The 19,308-nt window shown below is 43.9% G+C and overlaps 1 pseudogene; it reads left to right on the top strand.

Moving 5' to 3' along the window:
- Positions 1–1,039: 1,039 nt before the first annotated feature.
- On the top strand, positions 1,040–3,775 carry LOC136525661 (uncharacterized; annotated as a pseudogene).
- Positions 3,776–19,308: the final 15,533 nt, after the last annotated feature.

Genomic DNA, 19,308 nt, shown 5'->3' with positions numbered 1-19,308 from the left:
AAAAACGGCTAAGTCGGTTTCAGTTGGGTGGTTTTCTTGAAATCGCATTTTCTTTATTTGGCCCTCAAGTTTGACGTTCGATATATGTTTTTGGATCTTTTTGACAAGAGGAACACAACGGTGAAGTCCATTTTATATTTTTGTCAAAGTTACCAAAGCTGGCTTAGCTGGTTTGGGCTGCTGGAAATCTAGGATATGAGTTCCTTTTGACAATTTTAGTTGTCAACAGCTAGTAATACAAAAATAACAAATTCGGGTTCATATATTACTTACATGCGCATAAGAATTTTCTCATCTTCGTATGGATTTAAAAATTGTTTTTGAATTTCACCTCTGCGTCAGCAAGGTGGCGTACTAACTAACCGTCAAATACGTCGTATGGAAGCGCAAGTCAATTCGTGGAAAAAATGGCACCGGTGCTGCAGCCTTTTTCCAGCGGCCGTTAGCCAACGGGCAGGGTGGATGTACAATATTGTGTCGGGGTCCGCCAACCCCGATGACTTCCGTAGAACCTGTGATACCCCATGTAATCTCACCGTGGAGGACCCCAGTAAAATCAGACATTGACCCCGGCAACTATGCAGCCCAGTCCAAAGAGCAAAGGGCAGCAGGCCGCAAAGCCCACTTCGTGGATGAATATTGAATAAACAAGACAAGCAGGCTAACAGCTAACTAGCTAAGAAGCCAAGAAATCACGTACTGATTGCTTGCCGTCGATCCCTCTTCCTATACACACACCGGCCTGACTCTTGGTATTTCCGATCTAGCAATTCAACTCATCGTCTTCTCCGTTTGTGCTCGCCCCCGCTGCCCGGCTCGCTGCATCCAACATCTTGCCGTTGCCGCCTTGCCGCCGGTGACTGGCCGCCGACCGCCGGCGTGATGTATTGATGTCAAGTGAGGAGATTACTTATATATAATCATATACGCACGGTTGCTTACTTTTAATTGTGTTCACTCACCAATTTGACAGTCAACCAAAGCACAATGAAACGATTCTTGAAAAGAAAAAATCCTCCTACTGATGGTCAGAATCCTGATGGAGGTGCTTCAAGAGGAGATGGCGATGAGAACCCTGATGCAGGCACTTCAAGAAGAGATGGAAGGGTAGTTGCAACAAACACCAATCATACTAGTCTTCGTTCTTCGCGAGTCTCATGAAGGGAGGTAAATTTTGATGAGCTTCCGTATGATCCGGCGGATAGAAGGAGAATTTCAGATTACATAGGACAAAGTCTACAAGATGAGATAAGACGCAAGTATTTGATCAGAGGTCCTTTTAGACCACCACCTGGTTTTAGGTATCCAGAAAAGATTATAGTAGGTCATCCACGTCGATTTCACCATGAATGGTTCACAGAATATGACTGGCTAGAGTACAGTGAAAAGGTGGATAAATGTTTTTGTTTATACTGCTACTTATTTAGAGATTCTAATGAGGGCCAAGGTGGGAATGATGCATTTGTGAAAAATGGTTGGGATGGCTTTAACAAAAAGGACAGGCTTCGAGATCATGTAGGCACCCGACCTAATAGTTTTCATAACACAGCAGTTAAAAGATGCAACAATTTGATGAAGCCTGATCAATCCATTGCTAATGCTATCAACAAGCAGAGAGGTGTCACTAAAGAAGAGTATCTTGCTAGATTGAATACTTCTATTGATGCTACTCGATTCCTGTTGCATCAAGGTTTAGCTTTTCGTGGTCATGATGAGTCAGAGAAGTCCAAAAATAAAGGAAATTTTCGAGAATTGGTACAGCTTTTGGCAAAGCAAAATGAGAAAACAAAAAAGATTATTCTAAGGAATGCTCAAATGGTGTCTCCAGCCATACAGAAGGATATTGCAAACTGTTTTGCTGAGGTAATAATTTTTTTATGGTTTTGAGTTACAATAAAAATACTTATATAGGTGAGTTAACTGTGTGTTTTGTTTATCCAGATAATAGTAAAATCTATTGTTGAAGAAATCGGTGGCGATGTATTTTGCTTATTGGTAGATGAGTCAGCTGATGTCTCAGGCAAGGAACAAATGGCAGTGGTTTTGAGATATGTCGACAAGATTGGGTTAATAAAAGAGAGACTTATTGGTGTTGTTCATGTGAGTGAGACCTCAGCTTCATGTCTTAAATCTAATATTGATAATCTATTCGCTAAGTATGGATTGAGCATGACACAAGTTAGAGGCCAAGGCTACGATGGAGCAAGCAACATGAGAGGTGAGTTTAATGGATTAAGAGCTTTAATCATGAGGGAAAATAGCTCTGCATATTATATCCACTGTTTTGCTCATCAGTTACAGTTAGTCATTGTCGCAGTAGCCAAAAAGATTGATGATATAAGTGTTTTTTTTACATGGTATCTCTACTGATTAATGTTGCTGGAGCCTCTTGCAAAAGAAAGGATATGATTAGAAAAAGTCAACAGGAGAGAGTCAGTAAAGCAATATGCAGTGGACAACTCACAAGTGGAACTGGATTAAATCAAGAACAATCACTTCAAAGAGCCGGTGATACTCGTTGGTCCTCTCATTATAAAACCCTTCTGAGGATAAGTAGTTTATTCCCTGATGTCATTGAAGTGCTCAAATATGTTGAAAAAGAAGGTCCAACTGATGCAAAGAGACGCCAAGCCCGTGGCCTCTATATGAAGGATTTTGATTTTGTGTTCAGCTTGAAACTAATGTTGCTTATTCTGGGACATGCAAATTCATTGTCACTATCACTACAGAGGAAAGATAAAGACATCTTAGAGGCCATGACAGAGGTGAAAATAACAAAACAAAAATTTCAGCAACTAAGGGATGATGGTTGGGATTCTTTATTAGAGGATGTAATGTCCTTTTGTGAAGCCCGGCATCCCAAAGTTGGATATGGAACAAGAGTACATTGACCGACACAAACCAAGGCAAAGGACCGGCCGCACAAACTATCAACACTACAAGTATGATTGCTTGAACCCAATTATTGATTTGCAGCTTACAGAATTTAATGATCGTTTCAATGAGGTAAATTCTGAATTGCTTACCAATGTTGCTGCTTTCAATCCCAATAATTCTTTTGATGCTTTCAAACTGGAGTTGGCAAAGGCATATCCTAGTGATTTTGATTCAAATCAGCTAGACGATCTTAGTCTTGAGCTTAATATTTACATTGATAATGTGCGAGCCGATCCAAGATTTGCCCAACTGGATACTATTTCTGAACATGGTAGTCTGATGGTCGGTACAAAAAACATATTGCTTTTCCTTTGGTATATCGACTCCTCAAACTTGTGCTAGTTCTTCCTATTGCTACAGCATCAGTGGAAAGATGTTTTTCTGTGGTGAAAATTGTGAAGACGGATCTACGGAACCGTATTGGGGATGAATTTATGAATGACTGTGTCGTTTGCTTCGTGGAACAAGAATTTCTTGATGCAATTCCAAATGATGATGTCATAGTTCGATTTCAGAATATGGATGATCGTACCCGTAGAGTAAAATTATAAGAGGTAACCACTTATGTAAAAGTTTTTTTATGTTTTATTATAACATTGCTAATTTCGCTCCTCAATATGCCTACGTTTTATATGTATCCTAGTGTTAGAGTACTATAAATTTCTATCATGAGTCTTGTGCTGACCCCGACCCTATTTTTTTCTAGATCCGCCACTGCCAATGGGACGTCGTCGTCTCTAGCCTCTTGCTGCAGCTTGCAGAGGTAGCTTTCGCCCTTGAGAGATTCCAGCTTTCCAAGAGGATAGAAAAACGGCATTTTGATGGCCTGAGCGGATAAAAATGTTACAGATTATTGGACAGGGACGGCCGGACGAGAGAGCAGAATCGGATTGCATTTGCTTGGCCTCCAACTCAGGATCGTGTCCCTTTTGCATGCATCTTTCCCCCTGGAACTTGGAGTACGAGATAATGTCTGCAACCAGCAGTCTTTCAAGGGAAATGCCCTGGAAGGCTGGGTGTGTTTGTCTGGTAATCTGTTATGCTATTCGCAACTTGCGAGTCTTTTCCGAGGAAATGACGATAACACGATTTCGCTTTCATGTAGTATATTCTGAAGCCTGAAAGTTCACGTGGGGGACGGTGAGGTGCATGCAGCTAGCAAACATCCAGGTGGGAGGTATATATGTAGCATATCGTTTGATATCTAATACGATACGTATATACATAATCTTTGCCAAGCAAACTGAAGGATCGACTCATGTCATGTCATGGAAATTTGTTTAATTTTGAGCCAACAGGCAACAGCTAACGAGACGTGTCTGGATTACGTAATAACCTAGTGTTTGAGGAAGAGCAATAAGTTAAACTATCCCTGTAGTAGAAGTATATGATCAAATCTGAATTCTAATGTTTGGTTGAATGAAAACTCAAATGCGGTGAATTTGACAATTTTAAGATCTGTCGGTTTAATTTTTTGAAGATGCTTGTAGGTGTAGGAAAGGATGTATGTGCATTTATTTATTGGGATAAATATATGTATATATAAGTGTCTGTGCTATATTGTATAATTCTAAAAAATAATTCTATTCCTTTAAAGAATTTTTAAACCAGTTGAAGGGAGCCTCGGGGCCTCATTTATGTGAGGCAATCTCGACGAGATCTTGACCGAGGGTGTCAGTGTTTTGTCACCCGACGAGTTAATTTATACGTATGTCACGCTGCTCTAGAAAGACGATGGTAGCATCCAAAGACACAAGGAATTATACTGGTTCAGGCTGGAGCCCTACGTCCAGTCTCAGAGATAGTTCGAGTGTGCGTTCCTCGACAATGGGGTGTGTAAGAAGAGGGAAAGAGGTAGGAGAAGCTAGGAGGAGAACTACCCGAATGAAGTCTCGAGAACTGCCCTGGCCGCCCTTATATAGAATCCGGGACCAGGTTACATACAGAGAGATAGGTTCTCCTGACCGAGTGGTCATGAACCTGAGGGAGGGGAAACTAGTAAACTTGGCTTGCAAGGTAGGTCGTCTTGTATTGTCTTACCGTCAGCGTACGTCTGGGTATAGTTGTTGTCATGGTCTTGTGCCCACGCCCAGTGTTATCCTAAACGCTAAACGGTAAACAGTCGGTCACCTACCGTTTAGCCCATTATTCGGGCAAAACGGGTGTTTAAACGGGAAAAACGGCCGTTTAAACGGTCAAAACAACCGATTAAACGGAAACGGTGTACCACCGTGTAGCGTTTAAACGGTGTGTAAACGGGCTAAACGGCCGTTTAGGCGAACAGTGCCCACGCCACAGCATGGCGTGGCGTGATGCTACAGTGCCGATCGTGATGGCACTGTTGGCACGGTGCTGATTCACCAACTGTCCTATGTGACATGAGCCTGCAGTGGCCTTCGTCATCGTCTCCTGTTCCCCCGGTGGCGTCGTGGCGATATTGACGGAGTAGGTAGCCACCCTGGGTCATCAGTCGCCTTGCTGGTCATGGAGCCAATGGCCCCGGTCCCGAGCTGCGGGGTCGAGGCCCTCGTTGGCTTGATTGGCCTCGAAAGTCAAGGCCGTAGTCGTGGGCCCCATCCCATAGTGGGTGGGGCCGTACGCCCGTCTCGTCGGGCCGTATTTGAATGGTGGGTCACCGTACCGGTCGTCATCGCCTGACGGTGTTGTCTTGTCTACGCAGCGTGGCGCAGGGACAACGTATGTCCTGACTGAGAGGATAGTTGTCCCCTCAGTCTTAGCAGAGTGAGTGAGGCATGCCTACCCTATCAGGGCTGGCGTACCCAATGGGCTCGACCTCTTCTTGTTCCTTCCTAGGGGTTGGGACGGAGGAGAGGTTGTGCGATGCTATGTTGCGTGCAACGGAAGGAGGAGGGAGAAGTCGTGGTCAACCCCTTGCCTTAGTTCTTGGTCCAGGTCTGAGCCGTTTAGATGGGCCATGGTGTCTTGAGATACCTAGGGTATCATAACCCCGATAGAGGGTCTATGAGCTACAATGACTCTCTTGTTCGAGGCAATCTTGATGAGGTCTGTTTATTTGAGCTACAACTTTTAGACTTTTGGTTTAAAAGCTGACTTTCTAGGTTTTAACTTTTGTTCGTCGTGGCTTATCTCCATTAACTTTTTGAATAAATTTTTAGCTTCTCAGCACACCAAAAGCCAAAAAAAACTTCTCAGAACATGTTTTTCAACTTTTAGTTTATTTCTTCAGCAGCCAGTTTTCTTTCTTTTTTTGAAGCTAGCTCATTAGACTACTTGTTTCAGCTTGTGACTTCTAGCTGGCAGAAACCAATAAAAAATTTTAAACGAAATCCTTATCAGTATTGAGACCGGCGCGACCAGAGCCGAGGCAAGACTGCAGGTGCAAGAGAGGGTGATTGAGTACGACTAGGGATGAAAACGGTACGGATATTTTCCGACCGTATTCGAAACCGAATCCGTTTAAAGGGGTTGAGATCTGTCCGTATCCGAGTCCGGATATCCAACATCCGATATCGTATCCGTATCCGAATACTCAAATCATATATTTATGATGTCGATATCCAATCGTATCCTATCCGACATAGTTGACACTATCTGTATTCGAATCCGAATCTGGACAAAAATATGAAAACAAATGTAATATCGGTGATATCCGTCCGTATCCGATCCGTTTTCATCCCTAAGTACAACTAGAACATAATAACTAGTAGGGACAAGACAAAACACTCTACTTCTAAAAATCAATTAATAAAGACAAATATCTTAAGTTGTTCTTTGTTAATAATTCAAAAAATAATAAAAAAGAGTACTTTCTAGGATTCAAACCACCATGTTTAGTCCTAGAGATGAAAATGGATCGGATACGGACGGATATCACCGATATTACATTTGTTTTCATATTTTTGTCCAGATTCGGATTCGAATACAGATAGTGTCAACTATGTCGGATAGGATACGATTGGATATCGACATCATAAATATGTGATTTGAGTATTCGGATATGGATACGGTATCAGATGTTGGATATCCGGACTCAGATACGGACAGATCTCAATCCCTTTAAACGGATTCGGTTTCGAATACGGTCGGAAAATATCCATACCGTTTTCATCCCTATCTAGTCCCATGTGACGTATCTCTACCACTACACTACACACTGACTTGAGAGTAAGTACAAGATATTATTCTTTTATATTAGCATTTCGTAATCTTGTTAATGATCTCATGAAAAAGTTTTCAACTACAAAGTTTTAGATCTTGTCAACACTACCGGAGACAGCTTCTTTGTCGAGTGTCCCATACTTTGCCGAGTGCTTTTTATCGGGCGCTCGGCAAAGAGGCTATTTGCCGAGTGCCAGAGAGAAAGCACTTGGCAAACAACTGGCACTCGGCAAAGAGGTAGTTTGCTGAGTTCCGAGCACTCGGCAAACAATAATACTCGGCAAAGATCAGGTTTGCCGAGTGTCGGGCACTCGGCAAACCAGAACACTCGGCAAAGGGTCGCCACCATTAACGGCTGGCAGCCGCCGTTAACCCTTTGCCGAGTGTCTTATACTGACACTCGGCATAGCGCTGATTTGCCGAGTGTCATTTTTTGACACTCGGCAAACCATATTTTTCACTTTTGACCTCCAAACTTTTTCTACAGTCCTCATACAATACCTGGTACTCCATGTTCCAATGTGGCACATTTCTTAGACTTTTTCTATATTTCTTTAATTTATTTCATTTAATTGAATTTTCTTGGATAATTTATTTCATTTAATTGAATTTTCTTGTCACGTAAGCATTGTACATGACAACTTGCGCGAAACCTTCTCACTTTTTTTATCACTGCCTCCACATATGATATCATGACATCTCGACAAGTTTCAAGATTTTCGGTCTTCGTTTGCTTTTTATAAAATTTAAAAACAACTCGACCGTAAGTTCGTGGTCATGTTTCGTGAACAAGATGTTCGAAATTGGTGGTCTGTTCCTGGATACGGCCTCACATTATACTAAATAACATGAATATTATTTTCCGTTCATTTTTTTCATTATTCGAATGACTAGCAGTTATAATTTGAATTATCCAAGAAAATTCAATTAAATGAAATAAATTAAAGATATATAGAAAAAGTCCGAGAAATGTGCCACATTGAAACATGGAGTACTAGGTATTGTATGAGGACTGCAGAAAAAGTTTGGAGGTCAAAAGTGAAAAAAAAAATATGGTTTGCCAAGTGTCAAAAAATGACACTCGACAAATCAGCGCTTTGCCGAGTGTCAGGAGAAGACACTCGGCAAAGGGAAAAAAATTAAAAATTCTCTTTGCCGAGTGCCAGTCCGGGTGGCACTTGGCAAAGAATTTTAAAAAATAAAAAAAACTTTGCCGAGTGCCAGATCGAGGGCACTTGGCAAAGGGGGGATTTAACACGCCGGCCCACACACACCGCACACATGCACGCAGGCATGCGTGCGGCCGCGCCGCCCCCCATGCCACGTCGCCGGAGGAGGAGAAGAAAGAGAGGAGAGGAGGAGAGGAGGAAGGAGGAAGAAGGACGAAGAGAATTGGGAGGAGGAGGAAGGAGGAAGGAGGAAGAAGGAGGAGGAGGAGGGGGCGCGCCCCGGCCTCCGTTGCCACGTCCCCAGCGCTTCCCCAGCCATCGCCTTGTCCACCGACGCCCTAGCCCCTTCACCACCGCCACCCTACGACGCCCACTAGGTATGCCCTACCGTCGTCGTCGTCATAGTATTACTAGTAGTTGCAGTAGTAGTAGTGGTAGAGTAGCAGTGGTGGTAGTCGTAGGAGTCATAGTAGTGGTTGTGACATTGTTATATATATGTGGTTGGATATAATCTTGTGCATGTTGGCCATCGTGCCGTTCATATATATGTGTATGTCGGCCATCATGACGTTGGTTTTCTTGCAGGTTTTGGAAACCTCACCGTACAGGGGAGGTGCTGCTGAAATTTTGTATTGATAGTTTTATGTTTCTTTTTTTGTAGAGAAGAGCCCATCAGAGCGGAGCCGGAGTACCTCGGCGACCCCGATCGCCTTCCTCGCCGCTGCAGGTCTGCCTGCACCGCGTTGCCACGCCACTACATCCACCCGCCATGGCCCAGCTAGCCTAACTCTACCACCACCCTAGGTATAACCCCTCTTTCTGTATCATGGTCATAGATCACGTAACCCAGTTAGGCGTCTCCCGTTTGAAAGAGATACGGTTGGAAATATGCAGATATTTCCATATCTAAAATTGTATCTGTTTTGAATTGTCCATGTTTTTTGGACAGCCCATGGATATGTAGGTGGGGTTAGTTTTCATGGTCTGCTCTGATCCGAGATAGAGTTTTGGCATCATCTCCTAGTTGTTCTCTGGATACACACTCTCCCTGGCAGGACGTGTTTTTGGAGAACAGCGGGGAGGTGCTGCCGAAATTCTATCTCGGATAGGAGTAGAGCATGGAAACAAACCTCATCTATGGATCCGCGGGTGGGATTAGGACCTATCCTCGCCTATTAGATAGTAGCAATGTCATGTAGATGCAATTGATGTTTATATTACTCACCGCTATATATGTTAGAGGATGGAGGACCATGAGTGGATGTACACGGGCCGCGCAAGTCAGGGTTAGGTCACCAATGAATGGATCGACAAGACCAATGCTTTCTTGGAATGGGCATTTAGCGTGGCTGCTAAAGGAGCGAGTAAAATTTCCTATCCCTGTAGCAAATGTGCAAATAGGAAAAGACAAACAAAGAAGGTCATGGGGGAACATCTTTGGAAGAATGGATTTATGGTAGACTATACCCGGTGGGTCTACCATGGTGAAGCCGATCATATGAGAGAGGAGGTGGTGAGACCATGCGTCGAGGATTATGATGTTGATGCTGGGATAGCAGACATGTTAAATGACTATCACGAGGCATAGTTCGTTGAAGGACATATGGAGGAGGAGCCAGAGGCAACCGCAAAGGTGTTCTAAACATGTTTGCTGCAGCACAGAAACCCCTTCATGGCCAGACAAAGGTTTCTCAACTGGATGCCATTGGACGCATAATGGCATTAAAGTCCTAGTATAACCTGAGTCGAGACGCCTTCGATGGTATGTTGACAGTTATTGGCAGCCTGCTTCCGGAGGGTCACCTTCTGCCAAAGAGCATGCACGAGTCACAGAAACTCCTTTGTGCACTTAAGATGTCGTATGAGCAGATACATGCTTGCCCAAAGGGGTGCGTCCTATTTAGGAAAGAATACGTGGAAGCAAAGTACTGTCCAAAGTGTAAATCCTCTAGGTTCCTGGAGGTAGATTCTGGTGATGGCCAGAAGAGGCAGCTTAACATTCCCGTGACAATCCTATGGCACCTTCCATTCATACCGAGGATCCAACGGCTATACATGACCGAGGAATCCATGAAACAGATGACATGGCACAAAAATGGCAAATGATACAATCCTAATAGGATGGTACATGCATCCGATGGTGAAGCATGGACCCACTTTGATGGCATTCATCATGAGAAAGCTAAAGAGGCTCATAATGTACGTGTTGCGCTGGCAACAGATGGGTTCAATCCTTATGGAATGATGGCTGCCCCATACACATGTTGGCTTGTGTTCGTTATCCCCCTCAATCTCCCTCCCCCGGCATATGCTTTCAACGACAGAACGTATTCTTGTCGTTGATAATTCTTGAACACCCAGGGAATAATATGGGTGTGTTCATGGAGCCTGTGATTGATGAATTGGTCCGTGCTTGGGAGGAAGGGGTATGGACATACGACCGAGCTACAAAGAAAAACTTTAAAATGCATGTTTGGTACCACTACTCCCTGCATGACTTCCTGGCGTATGGGATATTCTGCGCCTGGTGTGTTCACAGGAAGTTCCCATGCCCAGTATGCAAGGAAGGTCTGAGGTTCATTTGGTTGTAGAAGGGTGGCAAGTATTCATCATTCGACAAACATCGGCTATTCCTCCCTCTTGACCATGCATTCAGATGAGACATCAAGAACTTCACAAAAGGTGTCGTAGTGATAGACCCTGCACCACTGATAATGACTGGTGTCGCGGTTCATGAATAGATAGATGGTCTCGTGGTCAATCTAGAAGGTGGTTTTGTGGGATATGGTGAGCAACATATGTGGACTCATAAGTCGGGCTTGACTCGGCTCCCCTATTTTGATGACCTTCTCCTTCCACACAACATTGATGTAATGCACACTAAAAGGAATGTCGCCGAGGCACTTTGGGCAACAATCATGGACATTCCTGACAAGTCAGAGGACAACGTTAAGGCTAGAGTGGATTTGGCAACGTTATGCGATAGACCAAACCAACATATGAAGCCTCCTAGTCACGGCAAGACATGGAGAAGGCCTAAGGCCGATTTTGTCTTGAGCAAGCCCCAAAGGAGGGAAGTACTAGAATAGATCTAGATGTTAATGTTCCCTAATGGGTATGCAGCTAATCTGAGGAGGGGAGTGAACTTATCTACTATGCGAGTCTTAGGGATGAAGAGTCATGACTACCACATATGGATTGAGCGGCTTCTTCCAGCGATGGTTTGAGGCTATGTCCCTGAGCATGTCTGGCTAGTGCTGACAGAGTTGAGCTATTTCTTTCGCTAGCTTTGTGCCAAGGAGTTATCTCGAACCATGATTGCTGACTTGGAAAGAATGGCACCTATGTTGCTCTGTAAGTTGAAGAAGATCTTTCCACCCGGCTTCTTCAATCCGATGCAGCATTTGATTTTGCACCTCCTGTATGAGGCACGAATGGGGGGGGCGTGCAGGGCCGTTGGTGCTATCCAATCGAGAGATGTCTAAAGGTTCTTCGAAAGAAATGTAGAAATAAATGCAAAATCAAGGCTTCCATTATAGAGGCATACATTCTAGAGGAGGTGGTGAACTTCACAACAACATACTATGGTGACAACCTCCCAAGCATGCATAATCCACCCCCTCGTTACAATGCTGGCGAAAATGAATCGAACCTCAGCCTTTTCCGAGGGCAACTCAAAAGCGCAAGTGCATCAACCCCCAAGACCTTGAATCATGAAGAGTGGTGCCATATCATGCTATACGTGTTGACCAACCTTGACTAAGTGGCGCCGTACATGCAGTAAGTTCTCAACGAACTTGTTAAATATTCCATCACTATTCTGCATCCAACCCCCTTGTTTCTTGTTGGTATAGGGAATTTCTTCATGAATTCTGGCATCAATAAAGGGATCCTACCCCACAGCAGCTAGATACCCTTCTTAGACAGGGTGCGGGAAATTGAATGCCCGATTTTATTTCTTGGTTCAAACGGAAGGTACTGTCCAATTTAGCTCGTACTTAGTTTGACATTCCAAGTTACTCATATGTGCGAATAATATAATGATGTATCCTGCTTGAGCTTGCAGGGCCAGAGGGATGTGTCTATGCGTGTCAAGTTGAGATAGGTTGCCGATGGCTTTGCCTATAGGGTTAGGTCATTTTCCGGTTATGACGTGAATGGATATCGCTTTTGCACAACAAGCTACGAGCAGAGTCGGCCCAATCAAAGAACCACACGTTCCAGAGTTTTTACGCTCGACATTGATTAGGTCGAGTATTATGGAAGAATTGAAGAAATATACGAACTCAAGTTTCATGGTTCCAAACCTTTTAATCCCGTCATATTCAAATGCCATTGGTTTGATCCTGAAGTAACGAGACAGACATATTCTAATTTTGGGCTAGTTGAAATTCGATAGGATTCCGTCTTACCAGGAGACGATGTCTATATTGTGGACCAATAGGCCACACAAGTTTATTATCTCCCATATGCATGTCAAACCAAAAGGCATCTTAAGGGTTGGGATATTGTGCACAGGGTATCACCACACGGTAAAGTGCCTGTCCCAAACGATGAAGATTACAACTTAGACCCAAACGCATATGACGGAGAGTTGTTTCAAGAAGAGGGACTAGAAGGGAGGTTTGAGATAGACTTAACCGAAGAGATCGGAATGGAAGTAGACAATGAAATGGTTATTGAAGAGGACGCTGGAGATGAGGTGCAAAATGTGAATGACTTACAAATGCTTGAGCGATTACATTTAGACAATGACAATGGCAACATTGCTCATTCAGATAGTGTTGATTATTTCAACATGATTGATAGTGATGATGAGACTTATGATCCAGCTAATCCTGATCATGAAGATTATTTCTAATACATGTAATACTATGTTATTTTGTAATTACATTTTGTTTATTTTGCATCTCTTTCTAAGTACTTCTTGTTTATCTGTGCTTATTGGTTTACTCTTTTTAATTATAGGTGATTGAACAAAGATGGTGGGTGGTGGGATGAGGAACCTAGCGTCCTTGTATGGAAGGACAACGACTGCTGCACCGGGGGAGAGTAGGAGGAGGAGGAGCCGTAGGAGGGAGCTGTCGCCTGCTGCCCCATCGCGTGAGGAGGCGTAGGAGGAGGCGTAGGAGGAGGCGCAGGAGGACACGTAGGAGTTGGCGTAGGAGGATGCGCAGGAGGACGATGATACAGTAGGGGGTTTCGCTTCCTCTAGTTTGTCGAGCGTCTACTTGCGAGGTCCCACGAGCCTCCCTTAGCAATCGATACCTTGTGAGAGATGCCCGCTGATTCGACCCAAGGGGGAAAAGTAAGTAACTTTAGATGTTATCACTACTTTATATGATATGTTGAAAATCAAAATAGAAACTAATAATTTTTCTTAATCACTTGGGCAGGAACTAGACGATTGTGGGGAGTGGAGGTGCTCACACGCGCCAAGTCAATGGCATCCTTGGTCTTCTGTGCAAGGAGCACTTCCCTAGCCTAGTTGAGTATGCCGGAGTGATGGGGCCAGCCTACTCATTTAACCACTACACCACCGTCCCCGATGCTGCAGATCGGGACCGCAGGGTATTCAACAACAAGGCGGAGCGCGTGAAGCAAGAGCTGTGGGTAAGTCTTCCTCGCACTACATTGCTCAATACATAACATTCATTCGACATTCTTGAAATAATGAATGGATACATTGTGTTTGTATGCAGGATTTCTTTAGATGCCAGGACGGACATGAGGCCAGGGCGGATGCGGTGGCTACCAAATGCTGCAAAAAAACTGGTCGTGGACATGCAATACGAGGCGCGCATCTAGGCCATCGTAACTTACCACAGGACCATCCTTGGAACGAAGGTCACCAAAAGGGACGCAAGAACCATGACGCTGACCTAGGACCAGTACCTACAGGTAAATACAGAACATTAATACTGATTCCTTTTGAGATTAAGTAGGCTTAATTTCATCTTCTGATATGTCATGTACTTGATGGCCTATAGATGATTCCTTATTGGTGCGCCGCTCATCCCTAGTGCTGGGTACAGATGGTGGACAAGTGGTGCTCACACGAGTGGGAGGAGACGCACAACTTGTGCTGGGAGCGGTGTTTGATGGTGCCAGGTGTAGCACACCATCAAGGCTATCGCAGCCTCAGTGGATACGCAGAAACATGGGTACGCGAATTCATTTATTTATTCTAACGCTCAATTCTGCATAATTTCTAATCATCTTGCTATTTTTCTCGTAGTTAGCATCACATGGTGGCCAGCCTTGCTCCATCTTCAAGGCATTTGCTATGTCCCACAAGGGCAAGGCGACGTCTGACATCGACTACAACCTAGAGGATGGGCCCGAGGCGTACAGCAATGCGACCGTTCACAACCACCTCAATGAGTACACATCGATGGCAAGGGAGGTCCATGGGCCAGAGTATGATCCGAGCACTGAGGACCTTGATGGAGAAGTCATCATGAGGGTGGGAGGAGGCAAGAAGCATGGGTGGTACTAGATTGGCGATGGCGCAATCGACTCGGCCACTACTCCCAGTCTCTCCTAGATTCGAGCAAGAAGCACGAGTATGAGCCTGGCCATACGACCTTGGTAGGACACTTCACACCACCGAGTGGAGGCACTCGAGGTTATTCCTGGTTTATTCATCGTTCATTGGTTTTTTCATACCTTTCCTTTGCATTATTGTAACATTGGGGTGAATATATTCTAGGCCCAACTAGAACAAGGAGGATATGGGAGCAGATGTAAGCGAAGATGGAGAGGGTGGAGGCCGAGTGGGAGGCCGAGTAGCGGAGGATGGCGGACATTCTTCAGTACATGCAAAGTCTTGGCGCCGCTACGGGTGTAGTTCCGCCACCTTCGCTATTCGCTCTACCTCCACCTCCTCACTATTCTACTCCTATGAGTATAAATGTTTTAGTTTGTATGTTCATGCTTACAGTCAAACCTAGTGGAGTATGAAAGTTTTATTCATGTATGGTATATATTTATCTTGTCTCACATATGCAATCTCTTCTCCTTTGTGCAGAATCAATCAGTGGCATTGAACGATCCTCATGCTTCAGCGAATCCTTCACCAAATCAGTCTCATTGGCCATCTTGATGATGATACTTGTGGTTGTTAATGGTACTTCTTTTTGCAATTATGGTTGTAGATGATGGAGCACTTGGATTACTTGTGAACTTATTTGTGTTATATTGTGAGACATGTGACGTTTGTGATATATATGTGATGTTTCTGATATATATATATGGTGTTGGTGATATATATGTGTTGTTGATGATATATGTGATGTTGGTGATGTTTGTTATATATATCTTCTGTTTGTTTGGATGGGATGTAAAAGATAAAAAAAAGGTTGTTTTCAGTCACTTTGCCGAGTGCAATGGCCATGACACTCGGCAAAGTGACTACCAGGGAACATGCTTTGCCGAGTGCAAAGGCCATTGCACTCGGCAAACATCATAGATTTCCTGAGTGCCACGGGCAGGGCACTCGGTAAAAGGTCACATGTTTGCTGAGTGTCTTGCCGGTGGCACTCAACACAGCGGCCACCTTTGCCGAGTGTCTGAGTCAACGGTGCTCGGCAAAGCGGCGACCTTTGCCGAGTGCTTGACCTTGACACTCGGCAAAGCCACCGTCACAGTGGTGCTCGTCGTCACGGTGACTTTTCTTTGACAACTGTCAGATTAGCACTCGGTAAAGGCTTTGTCGAGTGCCCGATAAAGTGCACTCGGCAAAGGGGTCTTTGCCGATAAACTGTTTACCGAGCGCCCTTTGCCGAGTGTAACACTCGGCAAAGGCTTTACCGAGTGTATATCAGCCTTTGCCGAGTGCCTGAGGCACTCAGCAAAGAAGCTGAATCCGGTAGTGTAAGAACTACAACTATAATGCATGGCTGCTTGTCTCTATCCGAGATCATTTTAAAATTTGAATATCAAATATGATAACTTAAAACAAATACTTGAAACTCAAGGGTCATCTTGGTAGCCTAGATTCTTGAGGTCCAGGACTCTTAATTTGATCTCATTTAGTTGGTTTTGTTTGATCCAGCGGCATCGAAACAAAGCCACCATTATATCCCTTCCATAGTCAAGTTCCCATATCTCTTCAATGATGCCAAAGTATTGGATATTTTGCCCCAATCCATCGAGAGCCTCTATTCGAACACCGTTGTTTTGGTTCACATATTTACTATCCTTTGCGTGGGTATAGTACGTATACCCATTGATGTCATAAGCATTCCAAGATATCACTTGTCTCAATGGCCCCTCCGCCAACCTACTGATGGTAATAGAGTCTATGGTTTCTCCAGGCGGTATGTTTTGGTCCATCAACCATGTAGTTAGTCATTGCTTGTGTTGTTTCATGACCCAATCATCCGAATGACCATTTCTCTCTGCAATAATGATAGCCAAGTATTCATCAATATACGGTTGCATCAGTTGTGTACTCTGCAAGACACTATAATGCACCTGACTCACCTATTTGTAATCATGGTCGATGAACATTTTTCTACCACTGGTGCCCTTCCCAGCCAGCCTACCCTTGTGACAAGAATCGGGTTTACAAATCCATTTCTATACTTTTAGGTACTCTTGATAGCACTCGATGACTTCTTCAGTACTGTAACCCTCTATCATAGAGCCCTCTGGGTATGCTCGATTATGCACATATCGACTTAGAACCAACATGAACCGCTCGTAGGATCACATTTCATGCAAGTAGCAAGGGCCCAACGCCTGTATCTGATGAACCATGTGAATCATGAGATGTGGCATTATATAAAAAAAGCAAGAGGTAAACACATCTCTAGTTGGTTTTGAGTCTCCACCACAAATTCATGTAGGTCACTCAGCTCTTGCTTGCCAATCATCTTCTGTGAGATCTTTAAAAAGAAGTAGCACATGTGGGTGATGGCCATTTTCAAGAACTCTGGCTTTATAGCCCTGATTGCAATAGGTAGAAACACTGTCAGCATCACATGGCAATCGTGAGCCTTGCAATGTATTATTGACAAGTCCTTCATCGACACTAACTTCTTCACATTTGCTAAAAACCTAGTCGGGACTTTGACCCCCCCTCAGGAAAGTGCATATAGTTCTATTCTCGTCTGGTGTTAGGTTGAAGCACACCGTGGGCAGAGTGTATTTTCCATTAGCCTTAGGTACCGGGTGAAGCTGTGGCATCACGTTTAACTGCACCATGTCTTTCTGTGCTTTCAGACCATCCTTTGACTTGCCTGTGTCCATCAAGGTAGCAATGAGACTCTCAAAGACATTCTTCTACACGTGCATAGCATCAATGGCATGGGGGACCTCCAAGTTTGGCCAATAAGGCAGATACTAAAAGAAGATTGATTGTTTCTTGAAAGGTACACGCCTTCGATAGGAGGTGTGCTTCTATCTCTGTTAGTCCCATCCGGATTCTTCTTTCCATAGACGACGCGTATATTTTTCACCATTCTGTACACATGTTCTCCGTTATGATGTCTCTCTAGAGGGAGTTCAATCTCCAGGGTGTTGTCATAAAATCTAAATAACAATTTGCTGCGGTACTTGTGACTTGTCTTTAAGAAGCGTCGGTTCTTTAGATAAACTATCTTCTTGGATGCATCTAGGTACACCCATATAGTACCATCCAAGCAAATCAAGCATCCTGTCTTCCCTTTGATCTGTCTGGACAAAGCAAACAGCGCGGGGTAATCATTGGTAGTAACAAATATTATTGCTCTACATATGAAGTCCTCCTTTCGGAACGCATCGTACATCGGCTCCCCATGCCTCCATAGCCTCTCCATTTCCTGCATCAAAGGCTCGAGGAACACGTCTATAAAAAAGGTTGTTTTCAGTCACTTTGCCGAGTGTAATGGCCATGACACTCGGCAAAGTGACTACCAGGGAACATGCTTTGCCGAGTGCAAAGGCCATTGCACTCGGCAAACATCATAGATTTCCCGAGTGCCACGGGCAAGGCACTCGGCAAAGGTCGCATGTTTGCCGAGTGTCTTGCCAGTGGCACTCAACACACCGGCCACCTTTGCCGAGTGTCTAAGTCAACTGCGCTCGGCAAAGCGGCGACCTTTGCCGAGTGCTTGACCTTGACACTCGGCAAAGCTGCCGTCATAGTGGTGCTCGTCGTCACGGTGACTTTTCTTTGCCAAGTGTCAGATTAGCACTCGGCAAAGGCTTTGTCGAGTGCCTGATAAAGTGCACTCGGCAAAGGAGTCTTTGCCGATAAATTGTTTACCGAGCGCCCTTTGCCGAGTGTATATCGGCCTTTGCTGAGTGCCTGAGGCACTCGGCAAAGAAGCTGAATCCGGTAGTGTAAGCACTACAACTATAATGCATGGCTGCTTGTCTCTATCCGAGATCGTTTTAAAATTTGAATATCAAATATGATAACTTAAAACAAATACTTGAAACTCAAAATGAATGCAAATGAAAACTTGTCAAAAATGAAGTTGTATATCGCATTGGCCACTACAAATTTTCTATTTACCATGTCAATAATTTAAGTGGTTTAGAAACTTTTAAATTTAAATTTTAAAATCTAAGAAGTTCAAAATATATATTTTAGAATTTAAATTACTTTAATTAGAAAAGCATTTTAACTTTAAAGTTATAGATCACATTGAGAACTAAAACTAGAGGTGAGTGTGTGTGGTCAAAAGGTGGACACTTTAAGAAGTTTACCTCTGTCAACCGATTAATAGAGGTGAGCATGTGGGGTCAAGATGGCGGACTAAATGGGGTGAATAGTCTTTTCTAAAATTTAATTGCTACGGCTAGCCAATGTAAGGGTGGAATTAAACTAACGGTCTAGCCAAGACTTATCCACTCTATCTACGTTCACAAGCACCCTTAAAAGATCCTAATCAAGATTGTAACTGAGGTGCCGGTTAGTGAGAGCTCACCTACACAAGTCTAACATGTAAGATCACACAAACCTAAGCAACTAGAACTCAAGCAATCATAAGGGAGCTCCTACACATAAACACAAGGTAAACTACAGCTACAAGCTACACTAGTAAGCACTATACTATCACAACCACTAGAG

Source organism: Miscanthus floridulus, chromosome 19 (genome assembly GCF_019320115.1).
Source record: "Miscanthus floridulus cultivar M001 chromosome 19, ASM1932011v1, whole genome shotgun sequence".
NCBI classification, from domain to species: domain Eukaryota; kingdom Viridiplantae; phylum Streptophyta; class Magnoliopsida; order Poales; family Poaceae; genus Miscanthus; species Miscanthus floridulus.
This window is presented reverse-complemented; position numbering and strand designations above follow the sequence as displayed.